This window comes from Aquila chrysaetos, chromosome 20 (assembly GCF_900496995.4).
Source record: "Aquila chrysaetos chrysaetos chromosome 20, bAquChr1.4, whole genome shotgun sequence".
Lineage (NCBI taxonomy): Eukaryota > Metazoa > Chordata > Aves > Accipitriformes > Accipitridae > Aquila > Aquila chrysaetos.
Window position 1 is genome coordinate 2885902 of NC_044023.1, and position 22061 is coordinate 2907962.

At 36.7% G+C, this 22061-nt stretch overlaps 1 long non-coding RNA gene across 1 annotated transcript in view; it reads right to left on the minus strand.

The window, feature by feature from the left end:
* Window positions 1-17374, minus strand: part of LOC121232487 — a 52188-nt gene extending 34814 nt beyond the window's left edge. Inside the window, exons 1-2 of the long non-coding RNA XR_005930999.1 lie at window positions 13650-17374; window positions 11184-11281 (exon numbers count right to left, since the gene is read on the minus strand). This is a non-coding gene — a long non-coding RNA (uncharacterized LOC121232487). The remainder of the gene's footprint in view (window positions 1-11183; window positions 11282-13649) is intronic.
* Window positions 17375-22061: the final 4687 nt, after the last annotated feature.

Below are 22061 nucleotides of genomic sequence, written 5' to 3' on the forward strand. Positions count from 1 at the left end.
GGTATTTGTGTCACCACTCAAGTACAGTGTTTGGGTCTTTTCTCCAGACAGCAACTAAACGTAAGTATTTTCATTTTCACAGTTCCAGTAGTAGTCAACCTGTGTCACAAGTGTCACTCCAACAAATGGCAAGACCATACCTTTGGGATGGGTGGCTCAGAAAACTTAATTCTTTTGAAGACGACCAGAAAATTCTCCACAGTGACTGGCCCCTTCACTGCTCTTGTGTGAAAATCCCATACAGTGACAAACTAAATTATGTAACAATATCCGTCTCCCAATAGTAAAAGTCAATTTAAGTAGTAGCAAGCAGCTACAAAAGATAGAATAGATGCAACTAGGAAAAATCACCACCTCATCTGTAAGATTACATATTTACAGTGTATAGACATATGCAGAAAATTTAATGCTTCTCTTTAATCAGTCAGACCTAAAACAGACTTTCTGCTGCTTTCAGTTTCAGCCAATTTCCATAATAGTTTCAGATCTTGTTTTGGGAACTTAATTTATTAACTGGCTTCTCTTAAAAAACTACAATGACAGCTCTTCTATTTCAACCATTTAGCTCATCCTGTGCATTCCGTATTTTCTTAAAATAATCTAAGCTATGTTATTAGGTATACCAGATGCAGACAGTTTTCACCAAGGAGGAATATTAATTAGGTCACCAAGCACCTTTTGTGGGACTGGTACTGTTCAACACTTGCAAAAGTGTTCTGTATGAAAGGGTGAACAACACTGAGTTTTCCAGTGTACTAAAATCTAAAGCAGACTTCAAGGATCTCACTGAGTGACAAGGATGAAATGAAGACACAATGTCAAGAAGTGTAAAGCAATGCATAGTCAGGAAATATCACTTTGCTTACCCAATGACACCTTTAAAATTAGCTGTTGCCTCTGAGATAATACATGGAAGATATGCTCTTAGAGAACTATCAGAATAAGACCAACATGAAAAGGCACTCAAACCATAAAAAAGTATTAGGAGAAGAATTGAGAATAAACTAGGAGATTAGAGGATGTTCTGCTACTTAATAACACTCTCATGATGAATACTTTGGGGAACAGTGATTTCCCACTGTCCCACCTCAAAAAACACAGATGGATCGGAAATGATAAACAGAAGGGGAGAAAAAACAATAAGGAGTGCAGAAAAGTTTTCATGTGGGAAAGACTGAGAAGACAGGGATTCTTCAACCAGGAATAGTAACGATAAGAGATGGGAAGTTTGAGAGAGTTCTGTATTGTAACCGAGCAGCAGTTATATTCAAAACCATAAGGAAATACTTGCTGTGGAAGACAAAGTAAAAAATGCATTTTTTTAAATTAGATTACTTAGTAGAAGATATGTCAGTTGGTGGCTGTGAAATACAATGATCCATCTGGCAAATAGGAAGCTATGGTGGCATCCAATATGAGCTTATAACTTTCTGTAGCGCAACTTAAAACACAATTGGCCAAAATCTGTAAGGCAGCAAAACAAGGGGCAGCAGCCCCAACTTCAAGCTTGGGACCTTCATATAGGACATTAACAGAAATTTCTTCACTAGGTAGTGCAGCACTGGAACAGGTTCCCAGAAAGACAGTGGGTTCTCTGTCCTTGGGTCTGCTGCACAAAGCCATGGCTGACCTCGTCTTGGACCAGGAACAATATTGCTTTGCGCAGCAGCTTAGACTAGGCGATCTCCAGAAAACCTTTCCAGCCAGTGTTTCTGTGATGACTCCACAAAAATTATTTTTCTGTGGTCTTTGCCTAAATGATCGCTACAGGTCATTATCTGAAACAGTATTTTTTGATATGACTTACATAAACGTTCTCATGTTCTCTTTAAATTGGGAAAAATATCTCAAATTAAGTTTGGCTTGCAATCCTTTATGCCAGTCCCTTTTCCTAGCAAGAAGGCCTACTTTCATCATACAAGGTTTCATGTGACTTGCTAGAGCTGCTTATGTTGCTTTTGGTTCTGGTGACATTTTTGTTTAGCACTAATTTAGGCTTCTGTATGCTCTGCTGTACCCGGGCAAGCATAAAGTTCGTACAAATAGAAGCAACACTCAGAGCAGAGACTGTGGGCATTTAGTCTCGTGAATTACAATTACTAGATAGCAAAAGCATTGTAACAGGAACACCCAGGGGTCCCTTCCACTCTCTGATTCTGTGAGTGACTGATAAACTGAAGTGATATGTAAAGAATTTCTTTTGAGAATATTAAAATATTTTCTTTCCATACAAAAATCTGGAACTGGAAAATTAATTTCAATTAGAATCACTATCCATCCACATGTCAAATTAGTTGATGAGAAAAAGATTTTTATTTTTTGCTCATCCAAAATATCACCATCACTAGAGAATGCAAGAAATCTTTCATTGTTTACCCTGTCTTAGGATAAGAAGTAAACTGTGATATTTTTATGTCAAGATTCTCTCATTAAAAGATTCCTATCTCTACCAGATAGTTATGAAATAGATCCTGTTCTCTAAGGTCTTGTGCAGGGAAAGTGGGAGAAGGTTCCAACTCACCAACTATCATAAATTTCATCATCCCTCCTTCTGGAAAACAGTCAGATAAGTGGGTTGTTTCTCCTTTAATTAGAATGTAAAGGGCAGAATTGAGAAACTGTGGCACATTTATCACTCCATATGCCAGTGTAAAAGAATGCCAAAAAGGCTCAAGCATTTTAAAAGATGTGTCATATAAGTGTTTAGACTAAGCTAAACAAATATTTTCATCCTGTTTTAAAGCAAAACACCTATGATCATAAAAAAGGTGGTTTTGTCCCTGTCACTTTTTACCATCATTTACTTCCACAACTATGTTTTAAAGTAATTTTAGCCTGATTTTTTTTCTATACAAAAGCAATTGTCTTAAAAATATTCCCTTGGGGGGGGGTTTTGTCCTTTTTTTTTTTTTTAAACTAATGGCCTGTATGACTCACCATTTTTCTAATGTTTTTATCAGTCTGTCCAGGCAGTCTTTTTTTTTTTTTTTTTTTTTTTTTTAACCTGTCAATGTTTTCCAGCTACTGGTCTATTATAGCAGGCTTAAGATCCTCTTCAAAACTACTTCTCAATTTCAAAAAGATGTCTGTTTAGACATAGGTGATATAACTTTTTTTAGCATAGGAAGGGGAATTTAATAGTCTCTGTTTACTGAACAGCTCTGACTCATCTTGTCCAAGCTGTCTGTGCTCTCAGTGAGGTGGAGGCATTCTGGAGGGCGGGGCGGGGGGGGGGGGGGGGGGGGGGGGGGGAGAAGGAAAAAAAAAAACCAAGAACAAAACCCAAAAAACAGTGTGCAAGAGAGCAATGGAAAGCAACTGTGATCATGTCATTAGAGATTGTATTCCAAATTATACACAATGGGGAACTGAATTAAGATCTTAAATACCCAGCGTTGTGTTATATTTTCCATGTTCAAAGAGCAAAACCATGTGCTGACATCCTAATTGGTACTTTATAAAGGAAATACGCAAAGGAAAAACAGCATCACTTAGATAAGAAGCAAAACACTCATTCTGCATCGTCTCACAGGCCTGTCTCCAAGCAGCATATTTGTGTTTCAAAATATGGCATAAAAAATTCATAGCTACTTATATCACCCTTTTTTTTGGTTTTGCTTGAAATTTTGATAGAATTTAATTTGATTATCTCTAGCAGGTAAAAATCTAAATGCATGCTTGATTCTGTTGCTCTAAATACTCTTAAATCCAAATACCCAATTTCTTCTATACCTACATCCTTCACAAAAGTCAGTACATCTACATAGGAACTTGGCTAAAAGTGATTTGTAATACTTTCTTTCAGAATTGTGACTGGTCCCCTTCAAAAAGTAACAAGGATTTGTCTTCTAAGGCTTAACTGTTATAAGCAATTCTGTAAAACTCTTGCAAACATCTCAGCCCTGCATACAGTATTGGCTCAGTCTTCAGAACTAACGCTTCACTGTCAATCACACGGCTTGTCAGATGAAAGTGAGAATATTGTTTCTATCCCATCTCATCCAGTTCATTGCAAAAGGCTGCTGTTTAGCTTTCCTTTCAGTACTGTAGGTGATGGATGGATAGAAGATTATTCAGATCACAGAAGAGATGAGTGCTGAATATACACTATGGAGAAAATCTTCCATATTTTGTTTCAGACAAATCATTAACTTGGTGAAGCCCAGTTAGTGGCCCAGGTTCCAAGTAACAATCTTCCTAATTTCAGAAGCACTAAGTCATTAAGTAGGATTTCAATTTACAAATCCCATCTTATTTTTTTACTGGAGTGTGCTAACTTTGAGCCACAAACAAATTATGGCTAATTAATTAATATTAGCACATCAATTAAATAACCCTCTAATTTCTAACTGCTGTGATAAGGATTTCTGGAAAAGGTCATACAGCCTTGTGATTTACTGTATTTATCCAGTACTTTTCAAAAACACCCTATGGAAATACTTTAGGTTTTTTTGCTCTTACAGATTTGGAGAAATACTGTAACTTGGCACAACACACTGTTATAATGCTACTCATGGGAATGGTGGAGTACCAAAGCCTGTATTTTTGACTCCAGTTTAATCTTTTGCCTAGATATCTTAATATTATGGCTAAATGGTGATCTCTGCCTGCACTCGAGCTGGTGGAAGCTGTGAAATTGCAGTTTGCGTAGTGCCAAGCCTGAGAATTCTCCAAAAGCAGGTGAACAATGGTCTTGTCTTCTGCCAATCCAAAGGGAGCAGCACAGCCACTGGGGGAATGTCTCTTAGGCTTTACATGGTAAATATGTGCCAATGCAAGTCGGCCCAAACAACAAAGTCTTTTTTTAAAGCCTCTACTTGCATTTGGGCCAGGCAGCAGTATCCTTCAGTTGTTGTAAGAGACATCCCCTCCATCCAGGGGAAGATTACCCTTTTTTGAAGAGCGTCCCTCTTGAAACACATGTTTGTTTTCCTCATTCTAGGTGGGAAAAATTTAAGTTTGTGGGTTCAAGTCTAGGCAAAACTGCTGCATTAATTCATTATAGAGTGGATCTATTTGTTTGCCATCTAAGGTACCCATATACTTTGCTAAAAAGAGTATATTAGCTCTGACTCAACATGTTGGTAGGCACCTTCCCAGTTCCTGCTCAAGGTGCTAGCAGTGTATAAGGATGTCCTTAAATATCAGTTCCAGAAGGACAAAAAGGCCAGTAGTTACTTGACAAAGGTAAGAACCAAGCCCAACAGAAACAGTTTCAATCTTGTTTGGAACCATTGTTTAACAGTTTTCTCTGCTTTCTTGCTGCTATTCACTATCCCACTCCCTGAGGTAACAGACTAACCCCCAGACAGGATGCATAAATAATGCAAGTATATAAGAACTTTCAGTGAGGTGACTAAGGGAATGCTGTCTTAGCACTGCATCTTGCCTCTTTGCAAGAGCCATCCCTGATAACAACTACTACCTTCAGAGTTGTAACAAAATATCCATCTCACATAACTACATTTTCTCTCTAAGACTCTGCAATATGTTCTCAAAAATGTTGTATCTTATTAGAGCTAAGCAATAAGTACATAAATGATCAATGAATCTAGGAAGATAATTTTAATCTGCATGAAGTTTCTCTGTTGTACCATCTTAGTAAAAAGAAACCCTTTCAGAAGTAACATACTGAAATTGCCAACACAGATTTGTTATGAATCCTGCCACGTTAGCTGCACCGAGTTCTTTATTCTTTCCCCTTACGCACATATCTTCTCTCCAAAATATATTTAGTTGTAGGAAAAGAAAAGAAGTACTGTAGGACTGCTGGGAAAACCCCTGATCTTCAGCTATCAAATGACAAACAAAAGCTTTCCAAATATTTTTATAAATACATTATTGTAAGTTATTTCCGCATCTAATGTCAGAATGAAACAGCAGGTTTTTAAAGTGCCCTGCAAAGGAGACTGATTTTGAAATTAAAGATCCAATACCTTGTTAGACCCATTTAGTTTTTCATAGAGCACCAGAAAGACCTAGAGTTCTGTATTTTCCTCCTTCTCTTGATGAGTCACTGGTTGTGACACCGAGACATTGTGCAGACTTAGTGTCTTTATGAAGATTAAGTAGTCTTATGAAATGCAATTAGAACAAATTTGTACTTGTTAATTTGTAATTACATTCAGAACAAACTTTACATTAACAGCAAAATTAGAATCTAACAATAGGGAAATACAGTCTGCCAGGTTATATCTGTCCTGTTCATTTCCCTATAGCAGTGGGCAGAGATTCAGAAGACAGCATTCCCTTCTGATTTCAGCAGTAATCAATTTATGGCCTGAAGCAAAAAATGGTAGCATCCAGCCAGGTACTAGGGCTGTCTCCAAAAATACACGGATATGTGGCTCATACAGCTACTGAATCAGATGCATCTCACTGGCTCCATTGAAGAGTGTTTCTGGATAATCCAGTAAGTAAGCAAAAGAGTTTTGAACAGGAAGAGTTCTGGGAAGAACAAAACCTCCTGTTTACTGTTCATTAGATGAGAAAAGGAACATGTTAAAAGAAAAGTTGAGGTTTGGGTACTAACCTACAGAATGCACTGCTCAGGCAAGGACAGACATGCAGTCCAGCCAGCGCTCCACCCATAGATTTCTCATAAATTGATCTTAAATATCTAGACTAAGATTTATTTTTGCTGTTTGGTAGTACTTCTTGTACGTCAGTCAACTAACGCTTAGCATTCATCTTACCTAACTTTGTTTGGAAGGCATAGCTAAAAAGCATAACTATTTACAGTCAATATGAGGTACCGCTATTTTATTGCCACTTCTACATTTTTACTTGATTATGTTCACCATTTGGGAAAAAAAACCCACACCAATTTCTTTGGACTTTCCTGTAAGGAAAGGTTCTCACCAGAAAGCTCTGACTTGGCTGTTCTGTGGCATGCTGTATGTTTCTACAGGACACATTGCTACGGGACTGCAAATGCTTACATCCATGCCTCTAGCACAGATTAGACATACAGGCAAAAGACAATACTTCCTCGGTTCTCCAAAACAGGTCACTCAATACTAAAAGAAGCATTCAAAACACTCTTTTTTGTCTGATATTTTTAACCATACGGAAATAATGAATGCTAATTACTATGCCCAGCACACTGTGTTTTAAGGCAAGCTATTTAATTACAAAATTTCCTTAGGAGCTCTGCACTACACCATAATTCAACAGTGAAATGCATATGTATGCAGTAAAATACAAGGCATTTTGCACATGAAAGTTTCAGTTATTTCACATACAGAGAGAAATATTCAATGTCTCCACATGGGTATGTTCACTATTACTGCAAATTATATGCAAAAAGTGGGGATACGCAAAAAAGAAGTAGTGGCTGCAGGCAGGCAGCTTGCTCAAAAGGAGCGAGAGCTCTGAGCAGCCCATTTGAGAAAAAAATTTGGTGCTCCAACTTTTGCAGGTCAGTGACCTAGTAGATGCTGCATTCATGACCTGCAAGAAGAGGGCAGTCAGTCACTTCGAAATGCATACAAGGAAACTTCTTAAACTATTTAATGTATATCAACAATGACACTCAAAGAAAAGCAGTGGAAAAGCATTTCAGGACTGTTCAGAGGAAGTTTTAATTAGACATGGTCAGAAATTTGCCAAAACAAACTCATTAGTCTGTTGGCTGTGACAGTTGGCTACAGTGTAAAATCCACTGCTTTAAGTCCTTGTTCTGTCATTCTCCCATATTCCAAGGTAAAAGCCTAGCCGATGGCCTGCTCTGTGGCCAGCTCTTTCCTAATGCATGTATTTCATCTTGTGCAAATATTCACAATTCAGACAAAAATTTTCTAAGCATGGATTTCAGGTACTTAGAATCTTGGCAATATAAATACTTACACTTAGTTATACAGCTCCAAAAAGGACAGCTGTATGGAAACCTCTCTCAAAACTAGACAAGATCTCAGCCATTAAGGCACTCATTTAGTATAATGGGAGACACCTGTTTCTGGAGGGAACACAGGTCTTAATATTTCAGGTTATTTACTGTATTAATATTTTCTTACTCTTCTCAAAAGTGTTTTTAAAAGTCTTGGTATCATCCCAATGAAGAACAGGGATATTTTTTCTTTTTTTCCTCTCAAATTTTGTAGAATGAAAAGTGTTTCTGTGACCAGCTTTTAACATACCCAATTTGTGGTTATGCACATGCAAGAGTCTTGTTGGCTCACACTCATATGTGGTAAGGAGAACATTACAACTGCTAAAGGTTACAGGCAGTATTAAATAAGAATGAAAGGTACTCCTGAACTTATCAAAACAAAACTGATCATATTATATGAACTAATTATCATCAGTTTTAATGCCTCAGAATCTTTGGATCTAATCCAAGTTTTCCCACACAGACATTTCAAGCATGTTTGATATATCTAGAAAGAGTTGACAGAGGTATCAGTCTCTTATTTCACTCAGAAAAAGCTAAGGCAAACAGATCTTCATTTTCTTCATTATCTTGCAGTAGTTTGCAGTCTATTCTGATCTTCCCCAAAGCAGCTATAATATTTACCTAGAGCTTGTACCAAGTATGCAAAACACTATTTCTGTTAAACTACTTGTTTACTAAGAGAAACTTACAGCGCACTCATCTTCAAACACTCAGTTTTACATTCATAGCCATTACATTTTAAGTGTGTCTATGCCCTGTTCCAACACCTTATGATTCAAGTTTACCAGGTATAGTCTTTATGGTCTTTTTCCTTGGATTTTATAGAGTGGCCAGAGTTCTGCTTTAATTTCTACAGCATTGGGTTTTGTTTCACACTAGTTATAAGCAGTTGAGTATCACCTGCATACCAAAACATTTACTGTTGCCTACTGATCTGTGTAGTCTGGGATACAGGTTTGCAAACCTGTATAGGAACGCACAAAAAATTCCTACAGAAAACAGGAGTGCAAGTTACTTGAAACATTTCAAGAGAATGTTCTTTTTTCTATTTTGCCTTACAGTACTCTCTCACCACAGCATACTTGGAAAAATAATGAAAGCGTTGCACAGTGGAAGGTACATTTACTCTAGCATGCAAGACATTTTTAATGTTTTTTACAGTCTGACACATCAAATGAGATAAATTAAATACATGCCAAGCATCAGCAGAAAAAAGAACAAGTGACAAACACAGAAGAGGAGGATGGAAAAAGCACTGGGGTTTCAAGGACATGGTTGTGGGTTTTCAGACACAATGCTACTTGAATGAATTTATTAAGCCAAGAACTCTCTTCATGCTAAGAAGTTCTTAAGTACCAATCCCTTTGTTGAATCCTGTACAAGGTAACTTGTCTTTGGCCAAACCTTTCAGTGCCATACCATGCAAAATAAAGCACTGTTTGCAGGCCAGTTGTTTACATCGAGTTAGAGAATGCATTCTCTAATGAAAGAGCATTTTATTGCAACACATAGTTTGGACTAATGACACAGGTAAGTAAAGCTATTATTTCCACTGCCCTTGTATCTGGGGCAAACAAAAGCCAGGTGTTATGGACATTGCCCAACATTCCTGTTTGAAACGGAAAAGCAACTTCTTGTTCAAGGTCATATATTAAGGATAGTTTTACAAACCGAGTTCTAATAGTTACTCAGAACTAGGCACATCATCCTACTGTATGCATCAGAATTCCTAGTAAGTAATGGCTCTGTGAAAACAGCCTTATCCAAAAAAAACCATGCTCCTGCCTTGTTTAAAACCCATTTATCCACTCTTAAAAGGAATACATACTTTCAAATGATGCATGAGCACATTTACCAACATAGTATAACCAGCATGCCTCTCTATGTTGACATTAGTATTGTCTGAAGCTTATACACAGAAGTCAAGGAGAAAGCAAACTCTTGGTTTCTAATATACAGTAACATTTGTCCTATTTAGAGGAACTTACATGTTAGTAACTTAATATTGTAGATCAGTTACTCATAGTAAATTTGAAATTTCCTAACACAAGTGATTTTAAAACCCAACCCTGATGTATCCTGTAACAGATACATGTTTCTAGTTGTTAAAAAATGTAGGCTTTACAGTTTGGCTTTGTGTTTAGGCTTTTCTTTCCTGGAAAGTTTTAGTGTGGACAGAGAAGTCTTTATATCTATACAAGCTGGATATGATACCAGTACTCTACTCTCACCACTCATAAATGGTAAGGAGAGTCAAAATAAAGTCTGTTTTAGTATTAACATATGTTATTCAGCTCCTGCATGCAGTCATAAATTATGGTCCTCATAAATGCTATACACAAGCAAAGAATTAAACTGTCAGGATGACATTAAAAGCAATCATGAACACATCTCAAACTGAAGAATTCTTCTGTATGACTTAAGACTATTACAGAGCTATGTGAGAGCTGAGGAAAAAAATAGCAGGGTTTTTTTTTTTTTTTGAGATATAGTAATTTATAAATTTCATTTAAAAGATCTAAATAAGAAATAATCTATACATTTCTTTGTAAACATCAGCACCTTCAAAAGATTAGGACTGTTACAGACATAAATGAAACCCTAGACTTATTTGTAATTCTCTTCTCCTAGAGTAAGCAAAAAAACCCCTCCTTGCTGCCCTGAAAGAGGAAGACTGCTTTTCTCTCCCATCTCTACTGCTTTCCTAGCTCCCAAACACATTCAGCTGTTGCTTGCCCGAGGGCTGTCTGATGCTTGTCTGCTGATGGAAGTAGTGACAGTTGAGTTCAGAGCATGGCGTTTGCCAGGTGGTAGAGCTGACTCAGCCTACCTTGCCTTCAGGCAACCCCAAGAGCTGGTCTGGAGAGGGAAAGAGAGCTGTAGGATCATGGGGAGGAATGAATGAGAATGAACAAGTCACAAGACCTACCTTCAATAAGCAGAAAACTGTTAATCCAGTGCATCTGCATCATCAAATTATAGCCCTGTTTAGTATTTCCTCTTACATGTTGATGAAATTTGTGTCCTACTATATATAATTTATACCATGTGTATATATCAAACTGGAGACTAACAAATACTAAAAACCTTGTCTTCTCTCAGTTTCTGAAAGGTTAACCAGACATTTTGTCATCTTGGATGTATTGTAATGCTGAAGTTGTTAACAAGAACTTTAAACACAAGCTATAATTTGGCAACTTTTGGCATTTATATTAAACTTTAGAAACGGTATTAACACAAAAACATCATTCTTCATTTAGCAGACAGAGATGCCTGTGTTTCCACTTACTTCTATTTGAAGTTCTAGCTTTGTGCTGTTTTCAAGTAAGAGCCCTTCCAACCCTTTGCCTTTTGGCTTTATCAGGTTCATTGTCCATTGATGTTGTTCTGCAAAGAGGCATATGAGAAAGGACTGAGATTTTCCTTGCATGTTTTGTTGTACGAGACTGGCAGACGTACAACTTAGTTCAGTAGAAAAGCCTACTACTCATAAGCACTTTAAGTTAATCTTTCAACAAGGACTAGTTTCTCCTCTCAACTAAAAAAGCATGAGTGCAAGAAGAAAACAGTGATCATCTTATTCTTCCTTTGGACTTCAAGGCTCGGTCTCCAACAAATAAATTGAAAGAGTAAGTCTGACTTATTAAAAGAAACCAAACCAAAACAAAAATCCACAAACAAAAAAACAACAATAACCAAACGGTCTTTTTCTAATTCTCTGCAAAAAAACTCTTGCCAACACCTCACTATTTAAATATATGGTTCATGCTGTAACCTCGCTGAGTCAGACACACTGCCACTGCCATAACCTCGGCTGCTTGGCAAACTCAGCAGTGAGGTCAGACAAGCTTTGCAATTCCAGAAACTTTTGCCAAGAAACAAGCAAGGGCACCTTAATAAAGGGCATTCTAATGACTAACAGGAGGTATGTTCTCTTATTGCTTATATATAGGCTGTCTCAGAATCCATATTCTCCACATCCATTCATTCATTTTTTTTAAACTTACCTCTTGTTTTTAACTTGTGTTTGTTTTTAAGAATTCAGTATAATCTATATACCATGGAAGCTCCTCCAGACTGTTTATGTTGCTATAGGAACAGATTATTTCACTTACACAGCTTTCTTAAATGGTCAAATTGGGTAAATGCAGAAATCAACAACTGCAAACTGAACTGATTACTTTTTTCAAGTTCATTTTGAGCATACCAAATTTTAAGAGACATGAATCACCAAGACATTTGCCAACTGAAGGCAAAAGTCAGGTCTGAAGACAACTTTAATGGGCATCTTAAATAATATCTTTAAATAAACTATATAACATATTCACTCAAAATCTGCTTGCTACTCAGTATATTATTTCTGGAGTAATTTCTCACTAGAAAATAATCTTACAGGACAAGGTTATGTTTTGCACTTATTGAAGAAAAATTCACAGTATTTCAGTAACAATATACAATGCATAAGCATGAGAAAAAATAATCTGTTTTCATGTCAGTTAAGATAGATAGTGAAGTGAATGCACGCGTATATGTAAGTCACGTGGTGATGTATTGCAGTGCAGGCACAGCAGCACAAATCCTGTTTTTGGTTCATACTGAACTCCAGGCCATAAAGTCACTTCCATGTGCACATGGGTTACACATATCAGTGAAGAATATATTTGTAGGCAGTAAAAAGAAAGTTTTAATGAAGTTACACAATAACTTTTTGAATAAAAGGAAACAAATGAGATTCAGAATGATATCAGATTCTGAATTTGAACAGTTTGGGGTTTTTTGTTGTTTTATTTTTTTAAAAACAAAGGAGAGGACTGTTTGTATAAAGCTAGACTAGGAGAATATACATTTGTCTCAACTTCTTAGCACTCAATATATTTGATTACCACAAATACCCTGTTAAAATTAAGTGAGGAAGGAAACTTTAGGAGGAGAACCATTTTAATTATTAAATCGTGTGCTGTAATAAGGGTTACATGGACTGACCACAAGGAAAAAGGCCAAAATGATATTTCTGTTGTAGTTAAGAAAAAAACCTTCAGGTAGTCATCATATGTGATATTGTTCAAGTATAGTAAATACAGCATTGACACACTGACATTTAAACTGGGGGCAGGGGAGAATTGCTGTCATTATTCCATGGCCAGAAAATTACAACAATCTGGAATTCCGTGGAAAACATCTTAATCTACAAGCAAATCACTTTTTGGAGTTTTGCGATGCTAAAGGTTATAGACATTGTTTCATACCTAAGTTCTATAAAGTCAGGATTAAAACCTGTAACTGAAAAATACCCACAAACAAAAAGGCTAAGTTTCTATAACATAACACACAGACAATAACCACCATAACCACTCTTATACATTTGAAATATTTTGTTATCAATGGTATATCTAGATAATACTGTGGTATATTTTTGGCTAAAAGAACTTTAGATCTCTGAGTATTTTTTCATAGTGCAAGTGTTATTCATGTATTCATAAGCAGGTCACTATGAAACTTATGTAAAATGGCTTCCTATTGTCATTTACTACTCTGATTCCTGACAATTATCCTGAGTAAAGGCATGAGAAACCTCAAGAATATTCCACCTGGACTTTGTATGTCACCTTTCTGAAGGTGTTTACAGTTACTAGAAAGAAGAGTATAACATTTACATCAGACCAAAGAGAAGGTGGAGAAGAGCCAAAATTGCTTTTATGCACAGAACTGCAGCTGACCATTTCTTTTGCCTTCCCTTCCATATTAGCAAACTGACCAGTGGGGATGGGGCCTGGAAAACATGGGGCCAACAGATCAAGTGGTGATGCTTCATCCTGGGGAATGCCAGACTCATCCCTAAGCAATCTGCATGGAGTCTCTGGGTTGCCTTGTGCAGTGCAGAAGCCCTCAAGGCAAGTGGGAGTGGGAGGTCAGGCTGGATTTATCAGAGCTTGGAGAAAATGGAAGGGGAAAAAAAAAATTATTGAGTGTTATATTCTGAAGGGGAAACTGAAGTTTGCAATAAACTAGAGAGATGAAGGGTGGGTGATGGTACACTGAAGGAAGAGGATGAGAAAGAAAGAGAAAAAAAAAAAGGAAGGTGCTGAAATAAACCACTGGCAACCTGATGCCATGAAAAGTACCCCAAGAAAGATATGTATATGAACAATCTCGGACGTTTGATTGAATTAAAGATGGACATTCTTCCATGAGTAAATTTTTGACAGGAATAGCGTTTGTGTCTGTCTGAATCCCAAAATCACTTTTTGGTACCTGCAGAATACACAAGACTTGAATTTTTGATGTTTGAAAAAAAGTGAATCTGTGACTGCATTTTAAATTCTAGTTATGCTGCAGATGCTCAAGTTCTGCAGCACTTTGACTAACTCACTTTCACTTCAGTATACAACAAGTATTCTTTCTTACACATTACTTTATTATTCTTCATCCTAGAGCTGCATTAAGGATATGACTCACTCAATGAGCTGTCTCACAGGTGCTTCGCACATTTTAGTAACTTTCTAGCAGGTTAGGTTTTAACTGTATGTCCACAGGGTATGTCACAAGCAGAAGAACTTTTGTTGTGCACAACCAGAGGCAGTGTAAACACTTGAACTCACACTCTGCTCCTCTGCAGGTCTTATTATTGCAGGCAGGACAAGCTCTTGGCTATATGGAGCTGATGACATGCATCTGCTCAGATTAGACCTCTAGAGAAGCCATGCTGTAGGCCAGCAGAAATTTCCACAATACATTAAGAGTCTTCTGCTGAAGAATACCCTAATATAATTTCTTCTACTTCTCCTGTGGGAAACATCTTTTGGTATTTTGCAGCTCTATTTTTCCCCAATGCTCTCTGTAAATGAAAAAATCATTTGCTTCATGATTCATTTTTGTCTGAGAATCTCTGCACATGTCACCATGTAAAAAAAGCACTCAGTGCCAAGCTGTGAAGTATCCTGCATTGCCAATGTGCTTTTGTTATTTGGTTACTTAAGCAACATACTGTTTTTTTTAAACCCGAAAATGAAATCTTCGCAAGTCACAGAGGGCTTTAAAATCCAACTCCAAGATAGTCATAAGTGTCAGTCTATTGCTATTAGTGAAGAAAACAGTATTTTAATTTTTTTTATAGTTCCCAGAAAGTCAACAGGAACACTTGACATTGATTCTAGCTCTGGAATGGAGGAGTCTTAAAAAAAGTGAGATCTGAGCCAGCTTAATTGGCTTGAATTCTTTACAAGTCTGGCTTAAAGTGGGTGAACTACTCAGTCAATACAGTATTTTGGGAGGCTGTGCATTTTATTCTGAAAGCATGAGTTTTAAGCAATGACATTTCAATTCTCTTGGAAGACAGCAGAAAAATAGATCTGAGAATTAAGCCTCCTACGTGGCCAGAGACCAGCAACAGAATGCATGAAGTAGCTGCACTAATTTCTTCCGTGCTTCTGCCAATGAACTGCAGCATTCACCTTGAGAAATACCTCCCAAGATCGCTTGTTATCAGATGATTTTAATATTCAGGCTGATAATAGTAGTAAAAATGTACACGCTTTATAGGAATACTCTTTCTGTAGATATATACAAATATCAAGAACTAGTTATGAGCTGGACAGATTTCACACGGCCAAACATGGTGACTTCCCATGCGAAATGTACTCCAGTCACTGGTCAAACAGTAACAGTGTCAGTTCCCTTTAATGATCCAGTATATGTATACATACACATATACAGAGAGAGGATTCTCCTTGTTCTACTTTTTAAATTCAGGGTACCTGTAAAGATGAAAGATGTCTTTTACTTAACTCAGGAATCTTTATCTCCTTAGTAATATGTAATTAAGTCTCCCAAAAATAGCTACTCTATAGACTTGGTAGCAGCATATTGAAATACAAACCTTAAACAAAGCACTTACCCCTAAGCAGCCTAATATAAGTATAGAGAAAAGAATCTAGTCCTGACCAGATCTTTAAAAACTGCTCTCCAAAATTCAAGAATATCAGAATATAACATCAAATTTGTGCATACATTGGCTACATAATGACTTACACTGAAAAAAGGGTTAACAGCAATTTCCCATAGGTTGAACTCAAAACAAAGTATCAAAGGTTTGTGGCCCATATATGCATAGAATAATTAGGTCACACAAAGTTAACAAAGCCCCATATAGTTGAATTCTGTGGTAAGGAGTTAGCAGAGCTGTACATCCCCTCCCAAAGGCTACAGAAGGAGCCTCAATTTTCTTAAAGATCAATACACATCTAAATCCTGAAATGATTAGAGCACAGAGTGACCCTTTCAAGAGCTGCTGTCACACATCTTTTTAGCTTTACTGAAGCTTACCTACATCATTAGGACAACAGACTGTTTCTAACAAGGAAGTCAAATACATGCATTCTTCTATAAAGGAACATTTGTTATTCTCATTTACTATGAGGATAAGATAAACAGCTAGTTCAGGAATCATCTGAATTTTAACTGTGAGGATAAGACATCACCAGTTAGAACCCAAGAAGAGCACTAAAAATACCCAGACATGCAGCTGACATATCCCCCTGATTCAACATGGGAGCCTTCTGTGCTAACTTAGAAGCAGTGACTAACACAACTACTTTCCGTGTGTGCTCTTCCACGAACACCGTCATGTACAAGAACTATTTTTTCCTAAATAAGATGGAAAACTAAGACAAGTAGATTCCCCCCACCCCTCCCCCCAAAACAAGTAATTGTTAGGTCATTCAGGAATTCAGCAAACAGAACAAACATCCAAAACTTAATATATCCAGAAAGCAGTAGTTTCAAGTTGCTGGGAAAACAACTCTTCTGATCTGCAAATTACTTTTTTTTAAGGAAAAGCTTTCTTGCATTTCCAGGCTTCTGGTAAAAGTCTGTGTTTTGGCTCTGACAGAACAGATAGTGAAAGAAGCAGTAGTCCAAGAAGTAAACAAAAAAAAAATACTGAAAATTTCAGGAACACTACCAAGTCATAAAGAATGGAACTTTTTGGTCATGCATCATACAACACTTCAATATTGTTGTTACTTCAGATTAAACTGAAATATGACCTCAACACTTAAGAGGTTTTACTGGACACAGCATTCATATGCTGTATTGTTCAATTACTCTTCAGTGTTCTCTAGTTCTAGAGCTACCTACACTCACAGACAATAGCTAAAAATCTCCATCTAGAGAAAACTCTGGAGGAATCAAAATATACCACAAGCAAGCTATCCCTTTTCGTTTCTGACAGCAAGATTTGTTAGAATGGTATGACACTATTTTTACAATTTTTATTAACACATAAAAGAAGGGAATCAGAAGAACATACCAACCTGTTAAACAGTTTTCAGACACTCAGATATGTAGATAGAACAAAGAGATACATTAGAAGCAGAGAATTAATTACAAATTACCAGGGAATACTATTTAAAGGAAAGCAAGGTACCATTCTAGTAGGAAAAGGGACCTAATAATCTTGTGAAAAATTTGCTTGTAAATCTATTATTTGTTTAGCTAAGAGCTGTCTTAGAAAGAATGAAACAGGAATGGATTATATAAAGTACATGTAGGACAAAAAAAAAAAGCTAAATAATCTAGTTTGTATTTTTTTTTAAATTACAGCTTCTTTAATAACCTGCATATAAGTAAACATGAATTACATTACAGAAAATGTCAGAAAGAGCATTTTATGTGCATCTGAATAGACCAAGGTGATGTGCATCCTGATCCTTCACACAGTTGTCAGAATTTCTGATTCTCTGATACCAAGTATGGATTCCTACTAATCCTAAACATCAGGGCACGTAGAGCATCATGCAAGTGGTACTCAAATTCAAGCAATCAAGTTCAAAAGCAGTGGCTTTAGAGCTGAGAAAAGTTTTAAAAACACTCCAAGCTCCTTTAATAATCTTTTATTTAGCTTTTGAAATTAATTGCTTATCCACACTTTGCTTCTTTTTACTGGATTTCATCACTTTCAGCCTTTGGAACACAGAGTTTTTGCAAAATAAACAACTGTTTAAGGACTAGAAGTAAGCTAAACTTCACTGATAACAGACTGTTCAGCTTTATGTGCCTCCATCTAGACAGTAGCTCAGTGGAGTTTGCACATGAACCACAGTCATGTCAGTCAGAAAAGAATAACCATAACCCTTCAATTTAGAGAAATTCTGACAATTAGGAGTTACTTTTCCTCAGTTTTAGTACCTGAAAAAGGATATATTTAATATTGCTTTCTCAACAGCTGCATATTTGCATTCAGACAAGTTAACCTTAAGAAAACTGGACAGTGATTTACCCTCCCTAGTTATACACGGGCTACGCTATTAGGACAAATTTCAGATCTTCTTGTGGAAGGTGTATTTCTCTCCCAATGAAACTTTGCTCCCTGCTATACATCATTTACTGCCTTGTCTAAGATAATTCTAAATGTGTGAAGCAATATTGCTTTTACCATTTCCTCGAGGAAGCTAGTAGACCTGTAATTAAATAATTTATCCTGAAATGCATATTCAACTCTTCCATTTTTTATTTCAATTCATCATTGCTAAGCCAATCACCTACTTCAATTAAAATCATATCTGTCCATATCATTTGATACCATTTCCTTCATAAAACACTAATGAGATTTTGTGAAACATTCTGAGTATAAAACTGTACCAGATAACTTAACATTCCCATCTACAATATCTCAAAGATGAGGGATGAATTCTTAAAATTAAGATTCTTGGGGAATTATCATTTTTAATGTAATGAAAAGGTTTCTCCAGATTTAAGAATCTGTTATTTCTATTATTGGCTATGACACTAACACTTAAGATGAAAGATTTTACCGATTATACCATTCATTTCTTGCTTTAGCATCTCACATACGTGCAAGAGTTTAGTTTTATCAGCTTATAACAAATTCTTCAAGGAAATTAAACCGTAATGACCTATTTTGTTTTGTAATAAGAAACACTCGAAATCCAAAGGATTTTTTACACAAAACGTACGCATAAACAAAGAGAGACAGCAAAGTGATTATTGAGAATCTCAAAGTGCTAACAAGGCCAAAACCAAGAACATCTAATAACTTATCCTCTGGCAGCAACAAATCTTATACATATAAAAAACCAAAACTGCTTTATTAGCCACACTGGGAGGTTCAGTTTCATATCCAGAAACTATTGTTGCAGCACCAAGATATTTAAAAGGTAAATAAATTCCAGTAAATCATAGAAACATAATACTCTAAAAAAAATGGCAATAGTCCAATTCAACTTTTGTAAACATTAGCAAATACTGACATAGGTGACTTTCAGCACTGAAGTATCACCTACTCAGAGACAGTTAACCAGCTGAATTGAACAATGAGCAAACCCAGGCACAGATACTAATACACCTGGCTAAAAAAAAAGACTCTGTATTACACATGGGTCAAGGAGAGGGTGTATTCACAGCAGTCAAACTCTGTGCTCTTAAATACCCATAGTTCTAAAAGAATAAGAACTACATCCAGACAAGAGGAGCATTTTCAAAGAAGAGTTTCAGATAGATTCTGTCTGGGACTTCAAAACTGCTAACAATTCAATCGTAGAAAAGTCTAGGTTGGAAGGGACGCCTGGAGATCATTTGGTACAACTTTTGATTGACAACAGGGCCTTCAGTTAAGTTTTGTGAGGCTCTGTCAAGTCAAGTCTTAAATATTCCCAGCAAAGGAGATTCCACCATTTCTCTGGACAAGGTATTCCAGTGTTTAATAGCTCTTATGGTGAAGGGTGGTTTTTTTGTTTTTTTTTTTTCCCCTTATATCCAGACAAGTTTCCCCTGAAGCCGATTGTGTCTGTTGCCTCTTGTTCTGTCACCTTGTGAAGAGAGAGCATCTCCATCTTCTCTCCAACTTTTAGCTATTGGAAGACTATAGTCAGATCCTATCTATTCTCTAGGCTGAACAAACCCAGTTCTTCATTTTCTTTCAACCTTTCCTCGTATGCCATGTTCTCTAGCTGTCTTGGTTGCCTTCTGCTAGACCCTCTCCAGTTTTTCAATGCATCTTGTGAACTGAGGACCTAGAACTGGACACCATATTCCAGATGTGGTGTGACAAGCACCAGGCAGAGTAGAATAACTACATCCCTGATTCGCTGGCTAAACCTGCTGGCACAGCCCAAGACACAGTCTGCCTTCATTGCTGCAAGGGCACACTGCTGTTCATTTTAGCTTGTGATCCACCGCGACACCCAGGTCCTTAGCAGCAGAGCTACACCTAGTCAGGCAGAACCCTGCCTGCACTGCTGCCTTGGCTTATTCTGTCCCAGGTGCAGGGGTCTATATTTATCTCTGTTGAACTTCATGCAATTCTTGTTGGACCTATCTTCCAATTAATTGAGATCTCTCTCAGTGATCAATTTTCCTCCTGGTACATCTGTTCCTTGTCCAGTTTAGAGTAATTTGTAAACTGCATAACTAAGCGTTCAGTACAGTCATCCAGATCATTTATAAAGCTATTGAATGTTACTGGACTCAGTTTTGTCCCCTGAAGAACTGTACTTATGACCAGCTGCTGGTTCAGCTTTGAGTCACTAACTACTACCCTTCGAGCTTAGCAGGTCAGACAGTTTTCCACCTCTGCTCCAGTCCATCTCTTACCAGTTTGTCAACAAGGACGTTGTGGCAGCCAAAGTGAATGCATCCATTCATGACATACACAAAATATACAAAACATTTACGAATTACTAATTAAGTTCATTCTATATCATACTTTGGGCGAAGTCAAATTAATTTGAAGTTTTGAACTTCTACTTAAAAGGAAAGAGAAACACTTTTTTAACAGAAATTAAAATTCACCTGTTTCTCTTTTCTATTTATCCAGTTATAAGTGCACTGAAGTTTAAGATACTGTGTTCTGCAAAAGCCTTCAAAGATTGTGTAACTACAAGAGATCCAAAAGAAATATAATCACCACAAAAAAGATCTAATTTATAATTGCTGCTCTGCAAAGTAGTTCAAATCCTCTGAGGTTCTTCTAAATGAGGAAAACAAAGCCTTATGGAATTAAATGCAGAATAAGAAAGTAAATATAACCACTACTCAGGTGAACTGCAAATGTGGACTGCAGACATTTCAGACAGATCTACTTAGGTACTTCAGGGAGCAGCATTTATGGTAAAATAAATGAAACATTAACCCTATAGGGCTGACTAGCTACGTGAAAATGGCCTTAAATATTTTTCATTTCCACTACAGCTATCCATGTCTGTGAAACGCAGATAAGCACGGTCATTTCTAAATTAGCACAGAAAGTGTCAAAAAATACACATTCTCAGTTTGAGAACATGATGCATTAATTAATTTTGCCATGACATTATAAACTATAGTCAATATTAAAAGCTCCAATTTTCACATAATATGAATTCTATTGATTGTATCTTCCACTATAACAATTTCAAAGAAATCAGCTTAAGCAATGCAAGAAAAGCTAGGGTTCCACTGATAACAACAATATAATACAAGTGAGTATTTTCCATAAACGAGCAAATACAATGCCAATTTGCCCTTCCATACATGGAATTAAGAATAACAATCTAGAGTCTCCATTTGGACTAGAACCTAGAAAGGATAAAGAGCATAAATTAAGACTATATGAGGAATAAAAAATTCCTCCTGATTAAGATCAGTGTTTATGAAAAATGAAGTAAGTCGTCTTAAAATAACATTTTTCAGGACACGTTCATTAATTGCTTGTCAGTTGTTTTCTAGGTCAACACCTTCACTCATCTTTACCCCATTTCGCAGTCCTGTCACCTCGCTCTCCTCCCTCTCTTGCTTCAGGACATAAAGGGCCTTGCCTAGCCTAGCCAGGTAAGGGAAACCAGCGGTACAAAGTACTTGTTTAGTAGCAGAATTGCAAGAAGGATTGTAGGAGACAAACTCTTTGTGCTTTCACACAACCCACACAAGCATCAGCTTAAAGTATCACTGTAATGTATTTTTCAGTGTCACTTGCTGTTTATTCTGCTTAATGATCCTTTTCATCTTTTTTGTGTGCACTGAATTTCAATACTGCTTTAGTAATAGATGATGATGAGAATATGCAGTTTAGTGGCTACAATAATTATGCTAATAAATAATGTACTGTATTGAAGCTATAACTGCCTTGCTTATGAACAGATTCAAAGATATTAGTATATTAGTAATAATTTAGGCA